Source organism: Fundulus heteroclitus, chromosome 6 (genome assembly GCF_011125445.2).
Source record: "Fundulus heteroclitus isolate FHET01 chromosome 6, MU-UCD_Fhet_4.1, whole genome shotgun sequence".
Classification (NCBI taxonomy): domain Eukaryota; kingdom Metazoa; phylum Chordata; class Actinopteri; order Cyprinodontiformes; family Fundulidae; genus Fundulus; species Fundulus heteroclitus.
Genome location: NC_046366.1, coordinates 22,048,761 through 22,069,169, shown reverse-complemented (window position 1 = coordinate 22,069,169; position 20,409 = coordinate 22,048,761). Strand labels below are relative to the sequence as shown.

General features: G+C 38.4%; 1 long non-coding RNA gene across 1 annotated transcript; it reads left to right on the top strand.

Moving 5' to 3' along the window:
• The first annotated feature begins 311 nt into the window (after positions 1-311).
• On the top strand, positions 312-19,844 carry LOC110366586. Its single transcript, XR_002426806.2, has 2 exons — positions 312-566; positions 19,330-19,844. It is a non-coding gene; the product is annotated as an uncharacterized LOC110366586 (long non-coding RNA).
• Positions 19,845-20,409: the final 565 nt, after the last annotated feature.

The following is a 20,409-nucleotide window of genomic DNA, read 5'->3' as shown; positions in this document are numbered from 1 at the left end:
CGCCTACCGCCATCTTAAGGAGTAAAGAGCTTCTGCCAAATAACATAAACATCCTGAGACGGCTGCTGCTACAGCGTCATCATCATTTCCTAACAGAGCTTGTTGATTGGTTACATGGAGGGTCTAAGTGACCCCACGAAACCAGAGGTTTCCTCCGTCCTCCTCGGTTGTTATTTGGGGGGGAAAGACTTCAGTGTTTCCCTTTCATTGCGCCATCTCCCTCCTCAGGGTGTGCCTTTTTTTTCCTTCTTCTTCTTCTTCTTCTTTCTTTTTTTCCAAGAGGCAAACTCATGTGAATGATGTGAACTCTCTCCAGTCGCAGTTTTGACTTAGTCCACACCCTTCAAACTTAAAGAGGAGTCAGCAGGAGGTGGAGCAAGCAGAGCAACTGCTCCGAGCGCAGTTTGAGCCTTGGACTTGAGCTCTGAGGCTTTAGTGAGCAACATGTTTGCACGCCGTGGCCCGCGTTCGCTCTGCGCCGCGCGCACTTTCCCTAACTTGTGGATCTCTTCAGTTTGAGCTTTTTTTTCTGTTGTAGCTAAAGCTGTCTGCTCTCAAAGACATGTGTGAGTATGAAAAGAGTTTTTGCTTCTGTGAAGTAGATTTTAGATTAAAAAAAAAAGTGGTGCATGTGAAGGTGAAATGAAACTGTGAATGTCTGAATGAGTATTCACTTAATTAAAAAAAAAAAAGTTAATGCAAAGAACACTGAGTAGTGCCGTAGTATGTGCGTTTGTCTTTTGAAACTGGATTATTTAACTATATGGTTTTTTTTTTAAACTGGATTTGTTGGGGGGGGACATATGTTTATTTTCCAAATTTCTATGTACCTTTGCTGATAAATAATTCTAGATTATGGGCCTGTGAATGTAAAGCTGTGGTGAAAACGAAAATAATATTACAGGAAAAAAGAAAAAAACAACAAGCGTCTACAATTGTATTTTTTGTTTGTTTTGTTTTTGTTTTTTAGTAGGAATAAATAGTTAAGCGGAGATTGAACTTCATGGTACAAGCTACATCGAATGTAGTGAAGCGTATCTGAGTAAGGTCCGCTTTTGTTTTTTCAGGCGACTTAAATATCAGTCTGTTTTTGGTTTTTGGGATCAGTCTTGTTCTTTCCATTTTAAAGTTGATACATTTCTTTAAGCTATAATTTTCTAAAAACATTTATGATTTTTTATTTTTTTTTACTAGATGCAGTTTCATTCATCGTTGTCAGTGTTTTTCAGTTATCTACATTTTTCGGAGACAATTTGGCTTTTTAAGCTGAGAATACAAAGTTCTTTTTGTTTGTTTGACGAAATAAAAAACTATATTATAGTTATTGTGGTAGAAATACAAAAAAAAGCAGACCGTAAGATTCCATGTGACCACGTGGCTTTGTCTTTTCTTTCTCATGCTCTCTGCTTTCCTTCCTCCCTCTCCATACGTTGAACGTTGGCGCAAGCAGAGGAAGCAGCCAGGATCTTTTTATTTTTTCATCACCTGACCTCACTCTGTGATTGCCCACACGAGCGCATACAGCACACCGAGGCTTGCAGACTTTTACTTCCTGTCTGATTTGCTTTTTCTTTATGGCTGATCTGGGCTTCCTCGGAGAAAAATAAAAAGAACCTTACCGGTACTGTGACAAAACCCTGTGAAGCTCACCCAGAATAAACACACCTGCCTCATTCTGTATGTCAGATATGTCGAGTAAGTCCAGAGCTGGTTTAGCTTTTCTGTGGTGAAAGCAAGGCCTGGAACAAAGGGTTGGTGGCAGCAGTAGCATGTCACCACGACAGGACCTGAAAATTATGAAAGCTGATATTTATTTCTGCCGTTTTTAATTGCTACGAGTCTTATATTTCTGTAACATCCTGATTAACAGCAAAACATCAGTGTTGATTTTAGTCGAGGAAATAGAAAAAGTCCAGCTTCTCAGAGTTTGGCCATGGCGTCGCTGTAAAACTGCTTCAGACGCACGGCGCGTCTAGTAAAATACACAGCGTTGGAGGAGCACTGACTGAGACAGTGTCCAGGCCTCGCTTATTGAATTTTATTGGCCTGATACTTCATGAGCACTGTAGGCACTAGGAAAACCCACACTGTTTTATGGATTATGTCAATTATATGCACTGGCTCCAGAAATGCTGGGTGAGTGTGTGACATGCTGAGGAGCTGGCTAAGATTTCCACTCGGAAAATTGTGACGTAGGGCTGCATGTGAATGGATATAACGCTCATTTTAACGTTTTGGGTTCGTATACATAAGCGTATAGTAATTCAGTTTTATTTGCTTCCGCAGCTACACGGATAATAGTTGACTCTAAAATTTCTCATTATTAGGCATCGGCCAGCGTGAGATTCTAGAGGTCTGAGGGTTTTGCAGTATTTTGTCAAATATTAAGACAGATATTGCAATTTTACGCACAATGTTTAATTTTTATTTTAATATTTTAGTACATAAAAGAAAAAAAGTCCATAAATGCTGGATAAATTTAGCAGTAGTTTTCAAATATTTAGTTCACAGCACATTAAACGTTTTTGCCATTCTGCTGAGGATTACCAAAAAAAGAGTTGTGGCTGGCTTTCATTTAAAGCCTCCACATCATGACGGTCCATGTTTTGTTTTTGGGGAGGTTTCTGTCCCCCAATGTTTAAAAATTCTTAAATTGTCTTATGCAAGAAGCCATTTTTCAGCCAGCTGACAGGCAGTGAAAAGCAGTAATTTGGAGAGGGGTACTAAGCTCCGGCTCTTCCACCGGAATTAAAAAGAAATTTAGGTACAATGTGAAAAACCAGCAATTTAATAGCCATGACTTTTTAAAACTTTGGCATACCATGTTACTGGAGAACTGTATGTTTTTCTCATAATAAAGTAAAAACAGCATTGTGGATATAAGAGGTCTGATGAAAGGGGAAACAGCTCGGCGAGGTGTTTCGGGGACAAAACGTGGACGGTGAACGAGGAAAAAAGGGAAACAAAAAGCCGAGATCGAGACAGAAAGAAAGCTGATAGCTGAGGAGCTGAAAGCACAGCGGACTTGGGGAAGAAATGGAGGAAAACGGAGATGAAAGGCATGTCCTAGGCAGTGGCGATGTGTTGAATGTGTGCGAGAGGATTTGTTCTTTTCAGACTTGTTTACAGGAAGTTGTTTTAAAAGTCCCACAGATGGCTGCATTCACAGAAAGGCTTTTTATTGGTTTTTCCGAGCCCAGTAAACTCGCTTTACCTTCATTTATGTGTGGGAAACCATGATTCCTGCTGCTGCTCCTGCTGATGCTGCTGTTGATTGGCTGGAGGTTGGACTCATAGTTAGGGTCTCATCTCAGTGGATTGCATGCTTATTGCATTGTTCCCTGTAGTCCTACCCCTCTGAAAAAGTTCTCCAGTATTGGTCGTGTTGAGGAGTAGTTTGTTGACAGTCGGTTTCCAAGTGGACCTTTGGTTACACCGGAAAGCTCAAAGCAAGGACAGAGCATCTAAATAAGAGACAATTTCACAAATGGGAAATTAATTAATTACATAAACTTGCCATGAAAAAAATTCCTGCAGGGAAAATCTTCCTCATAAATAAGTAATGTGCAGCAGGATGTAGTGTCACACTCTGATTCAGTAACATTAGCTTAATAGTAAACCATGTCAACACTTTTATCAATTAAAACAATTGTAGTAAAAGCTGTAACTGTCCACATCAGCTCTATTTAGTGTGTACAAAACAAATAGATGCATCCCTTTGCTGTGTATTTCTGGAAAACTCCTTCTGCTGATGGATTGTACTGTACTTTAGGGTCCATAAAGGTCTCTTTGGTTCCTTGCACCCAAAGTAGCAATTTGTTCAACCATTCAAAGCGAGACCCTAGGCTTTGACTCTGCAGAGTGCAATTTAACCAGAAGCAGACGCTTTACCTCCCCCCATGCAACACATAAGGACGTAAATAAAATTAAGGGCCCTTTTTTTTAGGGTCTTTTAGCTCCCAGACTCGCCACGATGTGGGCCTGCAAGAGATTTAGTGGGCAAGGAGTTCCTGCAGAAGTGATTTGGCTCATGCAGCTGAAACCGCAACCAAATTAATTTTGTTGATTTGTTTCACAGGCAAATGTAAACCATCTTCTGCTTTGTAATTAGGCCTATTTTGGAGCTTTTCTTAAATTTAGTTTTACGCATATGTTGACGATTAAGACTATCTGGAAACAGGCGTCCATTCCAGGTTATGTTTGGAAGCGAAACCCTTCAAGTGTGCGCCAGTGGTGTTGTTGAACGTGGATGTAATTATGAAATCTTTAGGTTCCGGTTGAACAATAAACATAATGAAACACCACTCTCTTTATCTTTTAATTTTAGTAAATAATTATAAGCAGAGGGAAGAAAATAATTTTTTCCACCCACAAAAGATAAAAGATCAAAGTTTTTCCTAGGGCAATTTACCCCACTGATTACTATAGTCTGTGCTAAGTGTTGTTGATGATCAGACTTGATTAATTAAAAAGGGAAAATAATGCCGATATTACACTAGATAAAAAATTAAAGTAAAATAATTTGTGCAAAGATAGGCTAATATAGGATCTGACTAACGCTCTTACTATACACACAAACGGCATGTTTCTTCTGACTCTTCCCCATCTCTACTCTTTCCACTCGATCAAGCTTCCTGCATTTGCTTCTCACATGAGGCCAATATGCTCAGAAAACCTCCCCGCAAATTTGTGAAAATGCAGCGCCTCCTTTAGTTTGCACTGCCTTAAAGCACAGAACTGATCAAAGTGTCTAATGGATGCCGTTTAGTGTGGGTTACTGGACGCTGTAGGTCAAACTGGGATAAACCTAGCATCTACACGCTCCAAAACACAGCGCCGACCAATCATGTGCGCTCTTGGCTGGCTCCCAGGAAAAGGGTCTAGCCAAAATACAGCACAGCCGAGGCTGTTAAAATCACGGGGTAATCACAAGAGAAGCGCTCAGGCGAGTAGCTCTCCAGTGAGCGAGATGGTAAGCTGAGAGGACCGCGGATTTGTACAGCAGGCGGCGTGGGCCCCGGTACAACAGGTCCATCTGTGCGCCGAGTGTTGGCTTAATGCACTCCCAGATTGCTGTAGCAGCTGCCGATGTTTGGGTGCTTTGGAAATAGACGCACTTTCAGGCTTCCCATAACAGCACTTTTTGTGTTTCAAGCACCCTTTGCTACCTGATAAAAGCGAGGATGGGAAAAAAGCTAATTTTTGCCAACTTTATTAGTCGTTCTATGGAACATTCCAGCACTTGTAGGTGGAAGGTCATCATAAAGGGCTGCAAACGTGGCAACTTGTGAAAAAGAGGAGCAAAATAAAGTTGTCACTAGATTTCTTCTTTGACACTATGAAACTCAACTAAGATTAACACAGAATACAGAATTTTTAGATATTTTTTTATGTTATAGCAATAAATAATTTTGTCATCTTATTTTAATATAAAACCAGATTGGATGGTGTGAGAAGCCAGAGCTAAAGTCTAAGATTGTCCAAAATCAATGTAGACTTAAAACAACTTCAATAACCTGATAACCCTGGTCCAAACATAAGCTTTTAACATATTTTAACATAAGCTTACACCTGAATGAGGGCTTAAAAATTGTTTCTGTTCAAACATCAATGTTTCATCAGTTATACACCTCATTTACAGATCTGTCAGAAGAAAGAATATATATTCTTGAAGAGAAACTGATTGTTTTAGAAATATCTATGTTTAGACTAAAATTCTCAGGTCTTAAGAGGTTAAAGGAGACCTATTATGCATTCTTTAAAACAAATTAGGCTAGGACCACATGCTGTAAACAATGCATTGATTACATTTTCTGCACAAAATCATTGTCAGATAGCGAGTTTTTACCTCCTCTGTTCTGCCTATTTTCAAATCCTTTCAGAATGAGCTGTTTTAGGACTGGCCGCGCCCCCCCAACTCAATGTTTACGCTCACACTTTCTTTGGCAACGTTGCTGGGACGTTCCCATCAAAAATAAAATGAAGTCAAGCAGCTTTGCTCTCCATGACATATGCATGGATACATGTTGTTTACTGCAGCTAACAACAAAACAACAGCGCATACAGCGTGCTCCTTTTCTAATAATGAAGTGGGCGGAGCTCCGCTTGGGTCGCAAGGCGAGGGGCAGTGCCTGCCAACTGGGACGTAATATTTGGCAGCTCTTTTTTTCAGACACCAAAAAAACATTTACTTATCTATTTATTGCCAAAAAACTGCTGTATGTTTTGTTTTACTAGTAGCAGTAGAGACAGAAATGGAAGTACAAAATAAAAATGCAAAAGGTGAATTCTGCATAAGAGGTCCCCTTTAAAAACACACAATTGTTGTTTGTTGAAACTCAGTTTCTGAACCTTTCAAGAACCTTTACGTTTGCATTGGGCTCATATTTATTCATAAGCCGATGATTCTTAGCACATGGAACTGAGCTTGAAATCGATGCGCCAGCAGTGATCTTCCTGTATGGAAACACATGCTGTAAATGAAATATGGAAAGCATTTTTAGTCACAGTAATCATCAAGGGCAATGGTAAAGCAGGTAAAAAAAAATCATGTAAATGCTACTTTATTGACTTTTACACTGTCTTACTTTTCTATTACTTTATTACTGAGTGGAAACACTGGTTCCCAACTCCTCAGTAGGAGAAAGAGCTTTTGGCTACCCCAATTACAATAGATTTTATATGAGGGGATTGCAAGCAAGAAAAAGGGAATATTAATAATAATAAACACTAAAGTAACTGTTTCTCTTGTTTTCTATTTGTTTCACAATTTCATCAGTATGTTAACTGGCCTTGGGACTGGAAAAAGTGACCAAAACAAGACCAGATGGCAGAGTTTGATCTGTATTTACATAGGTTTACTTTAGTAAGTTTGCTTTGGTTTTTGACTTCATATGTAGACAATCTACATAAACAATCTACATAAGAGATAATACGAAGCTGGTGTTTTATCATAATTCTGTGATCCATTTAGACAAAGAAAATGTTGTATTTACAGGCGCCCTGAATATTAGAGGATCAGCTGGTGGGAGCTTTGTGTATCTGTGATTAGTTTGAAGTCTGGATGTGGAGGGTTTCCAGCTGGGACCAGAAATCACTACTGGGGGGGGGGGCGTCTGAATACCACTATAGCAACACTGTCGGAAGAGTTTTGCACGATCACAGGTGGCACACTGCTTCCAACCTTCATTTCCCATGTAAGTTATAATCAGCTTATTTGTAAATAACCTTCTATGGGAAGCATAATGATCGTTTAACGGTCGATAAAATAGCATTGGCATGAACTGTGAAGATGTTTTTTTCAAGTCCGCTTTTCCCTTGACCCCCTTCAGACTAGTCATTAGATTTGGCCAATTAATTAGGATTTAAACTAAACAAAAAAAGCCAAGACAATTATTCACTGCAGGCAAGCAATTGACCGCTGGCAACTTATTAAGAGAATCTCACTTAAAAGATCCTGAACAATTTCTTCTTACAGTCCTTATTCTCACATTCAAACTGCCCAAAAAAGGCCTATAAACAGAAAAAAACATAACATTCATTACTAAACAAGTAAAATATGTTTCAATTCTGCATGAGAAATTATCAGATGAAACAAATCAAAGACAAACAGTTGAACAAAGTTAGTAAAATTCAAACTCAGTTTTTGAATTCAAATTCAAAAATTCATGCAACTGTAAAAAATCATATGTGTGTTATTTTCAGTGCATATTTTAAAAAAACTAAAACCAAATAAAGTATGAATAAAGCTAAGAATAATAAACTTTTTGAAAAGCGATTGCTTTGTATATATTGACTGACCAATTCTGAATCTTTTACACAGTTAGCACTAGCTTGCGCTAACTACTTAGCAGCTAAAAGGGCCTAATGTCAGCTTAAGTGAGCAAACTCATCATTTAATTCTAATAAAAAGGTTTGTTAGAACTCTATGCTGAATTTCCCCTGCACGTGTCAGTCAGTGCTTAGGTTCATATTAACATCACATCTTGAGCCAAGAACTGGTTCAGTGCTTTTGGATAATCTGCAAGTTGGTTTAGAGTGCCCAGCTCTGTGGAGAATCTGTGCTAATACGGGCACTACAGCTTGGCTGGGGCCAATATGGGCACCAGCCAGGTTATTGTAACAGAATACACATCTGTATAGCTGTGGAAGTAAGTTAGTAAGAGGTTGGCAGAGTCGCCTTCTGCTAGTAGAGCTGCTTCATTCACCAAATAGAACTGGGTGCTTCTTTATCTATCTCTGATCAAAGGCTCTGGATCGTCCTTATTTGTTGTTTTTTTAGTCTTTGTATGTATTTATTCCTTTTCATGTTAAGTTAGATGAAAAAATCTTTGGGAACAAATAGTACTTGCAGCGGATGAACAGTTCAGGAAAATTGGCAAAAAAGGAAGACATGAATGGGATTCAGATGTGCTTTATCCTTCAGCTGATCATCTTCTACCAAGTCTTCAGCACTCATTGGAGTTAATATATAATGCCGTTGTCTAAAGAGTTGGGGTTTTTTTTAAGAAATTAATTGCTGATCAACACTTATTTGTCTTTTTATTTATGTTCATGAGGCTTTTCTGCCGCAATAATTCATAGGTTAGATAGACACACAAAGGCCAAAAAAACCCCAAAAACGACTACGGTATTTCCCCTAAAATTGAAAAAGCAGATGACGATTTGATAAACAGCCTAAGTTCAAGGAAACTTTTCCAAAAAAAGAAAAAGAAAAAAAACTTCAGAAAGCAAGGATCTGGGCAATTGAGGTATCTTAAAACCATCGGAGAACCCTTCAGCCTGAAATAAACAGCGTCTGAAGCCGAAGGCGCCACATGAGAACTTAAAATATCTGTGTGATGTAACCAATTGAAAGGGACTCTTGGTAGCGTGTGCAGGACAGAGGATCAGAGTGGTGACGTAAAGAAAGGAGCAACTGGTGGGGCTGCATGTGTCAATGATCATCAAAGCAGTGAAAATACAAGGATTTGGTCACCCAGCATTTAGAGAATAAGGCGCATGTGTGTGCAGAAGTGTGTTGAAAAACCCTCTGGGTGAGAAGGTTCAACAGCTGTTGTTTTAGATTTCTTTTTTTTTTTTTACAACCAACATTTCTCAGAAGATCCTAATCATCATGAGGTGCAATCCTTCGAAGCATGGTCGCTGATACGTAGGCGTTGGGCAATGGGTGGACGGAGGGATCACTGCGTCATAGGCTCTCACATTTCAAAAAGAATTGAAGTTGTTCTTTCATGGTCTTTTAATCCACCCTTCTGTGCTGGAACAATGAAAAGCGGAAAACATGAGCGACGTTGGAACCGGCGGGGAGAGTGATTGGAGGACATTAGTCATGTCCGAACTTCCTGCTTTTATTGGGAAGTCGAGGCGGCGTGGATCCCTGCCAGACCAATTGTTGCTCATTTAGCTGTCAGACGGTCATGGCTGAGATGCAGTCCTAAGCCCAGGGGGGAAATGCTTTAATGCTGATTGATATTTGGGCTGATTTTCTTCTTTTTTTTGTAGCATTTGAGACTCTTTTTGTTTGACCAACCCATTGCATAATTAACATTTCTGTTTTTTTGGGGGGGTTTTTCAACCTTCACATGGTTGTGAAGAGCCTTCTGAGTTCAGGGTAGGATTATTAAAGCAGTGGGGCATATTTCCATTTGGAAACACCACTGTAGGACAGGCGGCTGAAAGATGGAGAGATTTAGAGATGGAGATGTATATGATGATGAGCAGAAAGAGCGCTATCTAGTTACTATGACTGAGTGTCAGAGCTGAGGCCCAAAAACCCACTTGTCTATGTCTATTACTGTCAGCCAGGCAGAACTTTAACACAGGAGCAGAGTTTTGTCGAGAACTTTTCTTTTGTCGTTTTTTTTTTGTGTTTTGTGTCCTTCCCCCCTTTTCATGTCCAACCTTCTTTCTGTACCCATGCCCTTTCTACCTCCCTCCCATGTGTCCTTCCTCCCTTTCCTGTGAGCTCTTTCCTTTGTTCCTTGTGTCCTACATTCCTTCCTTATGTCCTCCTGTCCGTGTGTCCTTTCTTAATTCCTGCTTCTTGTTTGTAGCAGATTAGAAATTAAATTATAGCTATATAGTTTAATATGATATTTTATTCTCTATATGTTAAATATGTTTTATATTTAAATGTGAACATTACGGACTGGGAACCTCAGACAGTTTAGTCCGCAAAACTCTAAGATTTTTTTTTCATGCAAAACGTGTAGGAACCCTGAAAGGAAGGTGGAAGAACCCAAACACCCTAAAGTTACAAACCCCTGTAACACCAATTAAATATTCTTGGTGGATTTTGCCACATTCAGGAGCAACTTTTCCAAACACATAACTGGATCTGTGTTATTGTTTATATAAAGCACTGAAAATGGCAGCTTGAAGGCCATTTCATTTCGCCTCCAACATTACTCTTTTCTCTCAGTAGCAACTCCCGATGTTGTGGCTCACAGCCGGAGAAATCTTAAACGAGAATATCAATATCAGAGGAGCAGGAAGGCGGCTGTTTACTCTGGAACGGTCTCTGAAATTTCCTCTTTCTTCTATCAAACACTGCTGGGATCAACATTTTCAAAGGCCAGCCACAGTGCGCTCTTTACTTCTGTTCCGTAAAACCAGGCAGCGGGTCAGCTGTGTTTCCAAGTTGTCAAGTTACATTTTCTGCCTCTTGTGCGTCCTGTGGTTTTATTTTACCCTCAAAATCGAACACAATCCAGCAATAATTCCAGTTTCAAATCAAGCTCTGAAGGGAGAGGAACTGCATACTTAAATACACCTAATTATTTGGCTGCTTCAGTCTGAAATTTCAAATTTCCAGCATCTAAAACTCCGCCTGCATAAGACTTGTCCAACATTTTTATTTCTGAGACTAAGTTTGGTCAGCTTAGGCAGACCGAAATGGATCTGAACGGAAACATTAATTATTGAGTCCACTGAGTGGGTGCGCAAGATAAAAACAGTGCAGTATGACTGTTAACATTACAGCTATTAGTCATCGTTTAAAAGGCCAATCTCTTCTGTAATTTTCCATCTTTCATCTACCATGAAATACCCTGAGGTGCATGGGGCCTTCTTTGGTCCCATTTCATAAACGAAATAGTTTTGCAAGAAAACATCTGTAAATAGACGCAAGAAAACAATAACTTTGATATCTCTCAGAGGGATCTTAAAGTGGATAATGCATTATGAATATTCATTCAACATAATTAAACTGAAATATATTACACTGTAGTATTTCCACCAATTCTGAGGCATCAGCTGCTAATCCCCAACCATTTCAACATCCAAAGTATTGTACTTGACATCAAACAGCAGAAATTTTACTTTTTGTTGCAAACAGATCCTAACAACCTGGAAAATCAATGAATTTTTGAACAGTCTAAATGTATCTAAAAGAAGTTAAAGAAATGAGAGATCAAGGTAGTTTCTCAGTACCTCACCTACCTAGGTCATATTTACCAAACTAATCTATTGATTAGTTAGGACTCATCTTTGTTCCCCTTTGTACTGACTATCTTTGTTTATTTGGAACATAGACATAGAAAAGAGCAGACACCACCTTTATTTCACCCAGTTACAAGAAGCTGTCAGGGCCATGTTGTACCTGGCACAGTGAGTGGCCTTGCAAATCATCAGATGTAGATGTATACCTGTGGTTTCCAAATAAAATAAAAGAATAATAAAATGAACATATTATTATTATTATTGTTATTATTATTATTTTTATTGAGTCAGCCCTGCTTGTTAGAAATAAATAGTGACTAAGAAAATCGAAAGTAGTTTCTACTGAAGAGTCAGTTGTGTTAATGTAATCTATTTATTTAAAAAATGTTCAACCACTCAGTTGCACACAAAGAGGCAAACACAAAGTAGAAACAGGAGGCAGTGAAAAACCACATCAAAAAAGGGGGGGGGAATCAACATAAAAAGGTGAAGCATGGAAAATAAAAGGCAAAAGCATAAATAATGTAAAGTGGTGTGAAGGACTGGGGAAATGAGATTATTGAATGAAGATGCAAAGACACCGAAGGTAGACGTAACGCATCTAAGAAGCTCAGATTTAAATCACACACCCAAACACACACACACACACACACACGTATGTGTGTTTGGGTGTGTATACGGGTAAGTCTTTTAAAAAAAATGTACTTTATGAAAAGGTTCAAGATTGTTTATCACTGCTTTCAGAAAGTGAAACTTGTATATTATATAGCCACTTTAAACATAGAGAGAAATATTTCAAGCCTTTATTTCTTGTCATTTTGATGATTGCCTCAGAGACAATGAAAACCCAAGATTCAGTGTCTCAGAAAATTTTAATAATACAAAAGATCAATGAGAAAAATTATTTTAAATTCAATGCATGGTTGTTCCTCCTTTTGCGTGAGTTACTGCATCAGTGGGGTGTGGCATGGAGGTGATCCGCCTGTGGGTCTGCTGAGGCGTAATCAAAGTCCAACATCTGTATTGTTGGTTATGGCGTCTCTCATCTTCCTCTTGACAACACTCCATATATTCTGGGGTTCAGGTCAGGCCAGTATGCTGGCCGATCAAGAACAGCAACACTGTGGTTGTTGAACCAGTTTTTGGTACCTTTGGCAGTGTGGGCAGGTGCCAAGTCCTGCTGGGACATGAAATCAGCATCTCTGTAAAGCTTAACAGGAGAAGGAGGCATGAAGTGCTCTAAAATTTCCTGGTAGATGATTTTGATAACTAGGGTCATCAGAAAACACAGTGGACCAACACCAGCAGATGACATGTCTGCCTAAATCATCACTGACCCTGGAAATGTCACACTGAACTTCAAGCAGCATGGGTTCTGTGTCTCTCCACTCTTCCTCCAGGCTCTGGAACCTTGATTTCCAAATTAAATCCAGAATTTACTTTCATCTGATGAGAGGACTTTGGGCCACTGAGCAAGAGTGAGGTTCCTTTTCTCCTTAGCCCAGGTAAGATGCTTGTAGCCCATATGTGGGATTCATCTGTGTGTGGCGGCTCTTGACTCACTGACCCCAGGCTCAGTCCACTCCTGGTGAAGTTCCCCCCAAATTCTTGGACGGCTTTTACTTGACAATCCTCTCAAGGCAACGCTTCTCCCTGTTGCTGGTGCATCGTGTTTCCTCCTACAACTTTTCCTCCTACAAACCCTTCAATAAATATGCTTGTGAACAGCACTTTAGGAACAATCATCTTCTTTAGCAACGGCCTCCTTGTGAAGGACGCCAACGACTATTTTCTGAACTTCTGTCAAGTCAGCAGTCTTCCCCCTGATTTTCTAGCCTACCTCCAGGTGTGTGGGTGTAACACCATGAGTTTCCAATATGAAACTTTTTTGCAATATTCTCATTTTCTGAGAAAAATACATTTTGGGATTTTATTATCTGTGAGGCATAATTACGAAAATTAAAAGAATAGGTTAATTCAGCTGGTTATAATATTATTGAAAAGTTCATTTATTTCAATTACTCAATGTACAAATAGAGGCACATTATGGAGATTAATTCCTATGTAGATTAATCACACGCAAACTGATGCTTTAAATTTTTTATTTCTTTTGATTGTGATGATTTTTTGCTTACAGCTAATAAAAAACATTTAAGGATTGAATTTTACAATATTAGAAAAATATTATATATTATACAATATTTAAAAAAAAAAAATTCATTTGGAAACGTGGGCTTAATTGCGATAGAATAGAATAAAGGTATATGTTCAATACCAGATCAAAGGTTATTAGCTTCAAAAGGTAGTTTTTTTCTGAGAAATTACCCTTATTGGAACACAGATTGTAATTTATTGAATATGAATGTATGAATGTCTTTCTGACTACTGGCAATCACCATCTCTTGTAATGAATATGCTTCTTGTTCGGGTTTATTATATAGTTAAATTATTGTTTCATATAAAAGCCCTTTTGTAGATGTCAGGTTTCCTATCAATCAGCTACAAGCATCAGTTCAAACAGGTCTGCGTATTTAGTGCAGTTTGGATACTTTTTTTCAGATTTTGAAGGATTTCATACATTGACAGAGAGAACCGTTTAAAAAAAAAAAATCTTCGGTTTTCTTTGTGACGATTCCTTTTAGTCAATATAACAGAATGGATAAATATCCTGCAGGAGGGGTGTGGTTGCAGCTCTCAGGGGGAAAATTAACTCTGGAAATTCAGACGACGCAGGCACACACAGAGCTCCAAAACACAAGGCTGATGGATCACTAGCACACAATCCCGTAAGCACTCAGTCAGCAGCGGCTTTACGGGGCCACAATCACCAGGAACCTATAGATGTAAAATAGAGTTGTTTGTCCAGGTGCATCAATGACAGAAAACCCTTTCAGCGCACACTTACACCACAAGCATGACGTGTGGGTGCACATGTGTTAGCATTTAAAAGCGTGCGTGGTGTAATTACATAGTGATGAAGGGGTAAATGTACCATGTCACGCTGATGTGTGCTCAGACAGACACACCTGCCGTTCCAAGGCTTTCTCTGTCTTTCCTCACCTGCTGCATTCCCTTCACAGATCCCCCACCCTGTTTAGCCTTCATCCATCCTCCTCCTCCTCCTCCAGTCCTGCCAAACAGGACGCTAAACGGTTGCTTTAGCTGGAGGGATTCCTGGCAGAGTGATTTGGTTGTGATGTAATGAAAATCACATTGCCAGGGATTTCCAACCAGCTATAGCAGACACCGACAGGAGTCTTCAATTCGTGACGCTGTCAACATGAACTGCTCTCTGTTGAGGTCTTTGTTATGCATGTTCCAGAAACAAATGCTCCTCCACCATCTGGGAATTATTTTAAGTGTCTTATTGAGAGATGGAGTGGCTTCATGTAATATTATATCTATAGATAGATTGATATATATATATATATATATATATATATATATATATATATATATATATATATATATATATAGATAGATAGAGAGAGAGAGAGAGAGATAGATAGATAGATAGATAGATAGATAGATAGATAGATAGATAGATAGATAGATAGATAGATAGATAGATAGATAGATAGATAGATAGATAGATAGATAGATAGATAGATAGATAGATAGATGTTTTTACCTGATTATGCAAATTCCACTTATACCATGGTCACTTAAATTACTGCTGAATAAACTTAATAAATGAATATTAAATGTAATATTATATCTAGATCTATATCTATATATCTATATCTATTTCTATATCTATATAGATAGATTATGACCTGATAATGCAAATTCAGCTTATACCATGGCCACTTATGAAATGAATGAATATTAAATCAATTATTAATACATTAATGGGTTAAAATCGAAAGTATTTCACAAGAAATGGCTGAGCGAACTATTTAATATCTCACGTAGTGATATACTGACAAGGTAACCAGCGTCGACTATCTTGCCGTTACCAGTTAACGTTTGAGCCAGCTAGGGCCGGGCAATAAATCAATATCAATATGTATCGCGATAGACATCTGATCAATATCAATATAAAATACTTAAGATAAAATGTTCAATCAAAGGATTTAGACTCTCACAGCCAAACTAAGCAAGGTGGGTGGTAGGGCTGACCTATATTAAAGTTTACATTTAAACAGGGTTAGGAATACAGTTTAAATTCTGTTTTTTTCTCCTGGTCCTTACTTCAAAGTAAGATAATACTCAATATTTATCGATATCGACTGATATGAAAGGCTTGTGTCGTAATATATTTTTCCACCATACTGCTTTATTTTTGCGGGAATAACAGCCTGGTTTTATAAAAATATATTAACTGGTATGGGCTGAAAACATAATGTATTACATTACAGGTGACCATACAAACAAAACATAACGAATGACTTAAAACAAAGAATGCTGAAATCATGCCACAGTGTTCGGGAGTGGTGTAGACACTGCGCTCGTCGCGTGGAGCCTCTGGGAGTGTTTCTGTGGATCGGTTTGGCGGAGGTGAAGGACTTAGCTCGCTCCGTGAACAGTTCAGTGAAAGCCTGTGTTCACAGTGGCTAAGTTCCGCTCCTCGCAAACATTTCCAGCTCTCCGCTGTTGTGACAGCAGCAAGCAAGTCGGCATGTAAACACGGGCAAACATGGACTAATGTAAAACTAAAACGCACCAAGGCTTGAAAAGGGGGCCACGTTTGAAGGAAGAAAAACATAAAAATTCACACTGTTTTTTCATAATAATTTTGTGGTTCTCTGTCTCTGGCTTCCATTAATAATAATGTTTGGGCGTGCTGCATAACAGAGACACAAGGTTTCCAAGCGACCGTGTGAAAATAACAAGCGTCTCTGCTTGAATACGTGGGGAAGAAAGTCCCAAAGGCACTCGTCATTTCATTCAGTGTCTCCTGTCACCGTTTATTTTATGTAACACCTGATTTGGAGCCTTTTCTGAGAGAATACAGATACCAGGTATAAAAGCTGACAGACGACGCCTGCAGGCAGGGAGGGGGGGGGGGGGACCCTTACTCATACAGGAAGGAAGTACAGGAAATGTCCCATCAGGAAAACAAGTAGCAAACATGATTGTGAACTCTCAGCTCATTTACTGTATGGGTGGTCACGAACAAACAGCCCTGATTGTGGATCTGTGTGTGTGTGTGTGTGTGTGTGTGTGTGTGTGTGTGTGTGTCCTGCTAATGTTATTCTTCACAGTCTCACAGGGGGTTTTCTTACCATGTAATACAAGAAAGAAAACTGGTTTGAATTGACAATGTAGAAGATAGAAAATCTGAATTAGAAATGTCGTTTTTTGCACGTTTTTTTCTGTGTTTATTTACAGCCAGATGCGATTTGTACTCCGCCTGTAGCTTCCGGTCATAAATGTAAGCGCCAAAGTGTGAATAAACAAGAACTAATTTGAAGAGAGCTCGAGGTTTTCAGATAAGATGTGTGTTCAAAATGCCTTTCATACCTTTTACTTTCGATATATCTCACAAGTTTTGTTCCTCATTGTTCCCTAAGCCATGTCTAATTATAATTGCTTTGTTTTGTTTAACTTCCAGTTTCTTTTTGTGTCTGCGTTTAATGAAAGCACGAAACGCGGTTTCCGGTTTGTGTTTTTAAAAAGCCCTTTTCAAAAGAGTAGCACATATTCAGGTGTCTAATAGCAGATAACAGCTTAACCGGAAGGAGAATTCAACGGTTGGTTTCACCCAAATTATAAAACAAATAAAGTTTTTATAATTTGTTTATTCATTTTAGAATTTGAAAAACTAGCCACTCCCAATGGTCCAACTGCAGATATAATCACTTTGAGCTCTAATTACTTTAAGTGATATGGCCATTTTTCATCTAGCCAATCTCTATTACTGTAGTGTGGGAAGTCTGTGAGCAACGGCCCCCGTCTTCCCTTTTACTAATATATACATATATATATTACAAATATATATATATATATATATATATATTTGGCCCAAATTTTAAACAAGCCCATATCATGGCCCCTCCAGTTCCATGCTTAAGTGCTGGTCTGGTTTTTGTAAAAAGACAAAAAAAGATGTGCCTCTGTCTGCAGTTGATTCCTCTTGAATGGACTTTGCTTTCCAATCTTCTCAATGCTGTCCCCTGCTGTGTGCGCAATGCTTTCTACCACAAATTTTCCCTCCACCCAACTTTTCGTTCATCGGTTTGTACGTGATTGCTCAGTCATAACATGCATTTTCTGTATTAAAGACTCATTTATTGCTGTTACTTATAGTTCAAATATTCTGAAAATCTATAATTATTATTATTGTTATTATTATTATTATTAGTAGTAGTAGTAGTAGTAGTAGTAGTAGTAGTAGTAGTAGTACATAATCCTTGAAATGAAAAGAAATAAAAACTTAAAATATGTAATGAATCGACACAATTTCACTTTTCGAAAGGAATTACTGAAACAAATTCAGTAATTCAATGATATTGTGATTTCCTAAGAGCTACTCTGTGAGTGAAAAACTCAACATCCAGCATGACCACACTAAACAGGCTAGGTTAGCCGCAATATGACCTGAGCTGTCAGAAAACATGCATGACACTACAGTGATGGGTGCAGCTGACTTGATCACATTTCCCCCAAAAAGCTTGATGTCTCAACTCTCCAGAGAAGGAGAGTGTCTGCCATCTCTTCCTGTCTGATGTTCGGTTGTTCGAACGCTCCAGTTTAACTGGTTCAGCTGGTGTGGGCAGCAGTTATAGCAGAAATGTTTCTACACACAACTGTGGGAATTTCAATCTTTGGATTAGCAGCTGACGAACTACAGAAGAAGTCTTATTGAAGATATTTATGTGAACCATCCTTTTTTTAACAATTAATATACATTTACTTAATCTCCTAGGCCATTAAACTGAAAAAAAAAATATTCTATTAAATTGAAAAGGAAAAACTCTTATACTGATCTTAGTAATGATATTAATGGCAGAATATATTGAGTTAGATTGTTTGTTAAATGCTTGCAAGTGATTAAGTGGGTTTTGTTTTTAACAAATGTCACGTTTATTTGTAATATCCTTTCAATGTTTTTTGTTAAAAAACACTTGGATGATTCACGCTGAAGAAGTTACTGAACACATGTTTTCTAGTTATGTGTACATTTGCTGATGGCAATGATTTTTACTTTTACTCACTGCTTCTTTATTTTTGGCCTTATGTTTGGTAAATAGAAGCACTTGATGTTATTCCGTTTGTTCATCTGATATTTTGTGAGATTCTAAACTTCAAACACCATCCGTTTCTTAAATTATACCTTTCTATATTGAATAAAAAATGGAAAGCTGAGGGATTATTTACCTTCTCATTTACCCAAAGTGGTGTTTAGATGTTGAAAAGTATTTTCTAGATTGGCTGCTTTTAACATAGTAATTTAATATTTTCTTTTTTATGTTTCATAAAGTGTTTGGCAATGTTGCTTTATGTAGATTTTGAATAATGTTTGTTTGATACCTAAACTAGAAATCTACATTGAGGAAAAAAAAAATTCAGTGCAGCTAATAATTATCATTTTAAATGGCACTTAAAGTCCTTTAATTGAATATTCTGTGTCTAATTTGAGGCTTATGCTCCATGGGGTAGGGAACCTGCTGATGATAACAGAGAGGTGCAGGTGCCTGGGCTCAACCTCCTGTGCCTACTGAGCTGATAACAGTTTGATATTAAACAAATACTGGCTCAGTTCAGCAGGAACCGGAGTTAGGCCCTCTCTAGACACACAGCGCTGCCACCAACGGGAATGGATCGCCTGTCCAACTGAGATACCACGCTCTGTGCAGAAACAATTTGCATCTGTAATTAGTGTTTGCTATGTATTCAATTCAAAAAGTTGTCTCTAACTAAAGTCATGTTTTTCTACCCTAGTGCTTCTATAGGCCCGTTGCACATGTCAAGCAAAGCCTCATCATGGCCGCTCTCCAAGAAGCAGCCAGAACGGAACGCAATCATCCATTAATCAGAGCAGAGGAAGCCTGTAAATGTTTCCACACATCCCCTCTAAACCTCTCACTGCAACGCTTGTGATGGAGGAAATCTGCTTCTGTTGGTTCGGTGTATCTAAAAGATCACAGGAGCAGAGTTTTTCCAGCTGTGATCACCACACTGTACATCTCAAGGGCTCCAGGAAAGCTCCAACGTCACCCAAGGGCTGCTGCTAGCAAGGTTTTGTTGAAGAACTTTCAGATTCGCAATGTGAGCCTTTAACTGGAATCCAGTTTGAAGATTATGATCGTATATGGACTAAACTGTTACATTGTTTATTGGAATGTCATGATAATTTCTTTTTTCATGTTTTCAAAACCCCTGACACATTTTCCTTCAACTTTACAGTGATGTGCTACTTTGTGCTGATATTACAAATAAAATCTCAATACATTAAAGTTGGTGGTTATATTTTGTGAAAAAGTCCAGGGGGTATAAATCCTTTTGCAGGAGGCTGTGGTTTTCCTGTGCAGTGCTTGAATGGGTGCCTTAAAAGATAATTGATCCTAAAATGCACATCTAAATTGGTCTTGGACTAGATAAAGCATTTAAATATTACACTTCCACAATGTCCTCCCCTAGAACCTCAACCTCAGTCAAATCAAAAGTGTGTAGAGTATCTTTAAAAACAGAGTCTTTGCCTGGAAATCAACCAGTTTGCCATTTTTGAAGTTTGCTGGGGGACAGTTTAAGGAACAGCTCAACATTTTACTTGGATCTTCGGCATCCTGAAGCTCGGACTGTAAAATCACTATACGCAAAATTGGTAAACTGGAAGTTCATGATTTTATTCCACAGCAAATACTGTGACGTAATTGTTAAAAAAGTAATAGAAAACAGAAAAAACTGAATGGCTTGAAAAATATGAGCCAAACAGAATATAAAGATATCTACGCAGCTCCTGCATGGATTAAATAGCATTTTTCTATGGTAAATGGACTGAACTTATATAGCACTTTTCCA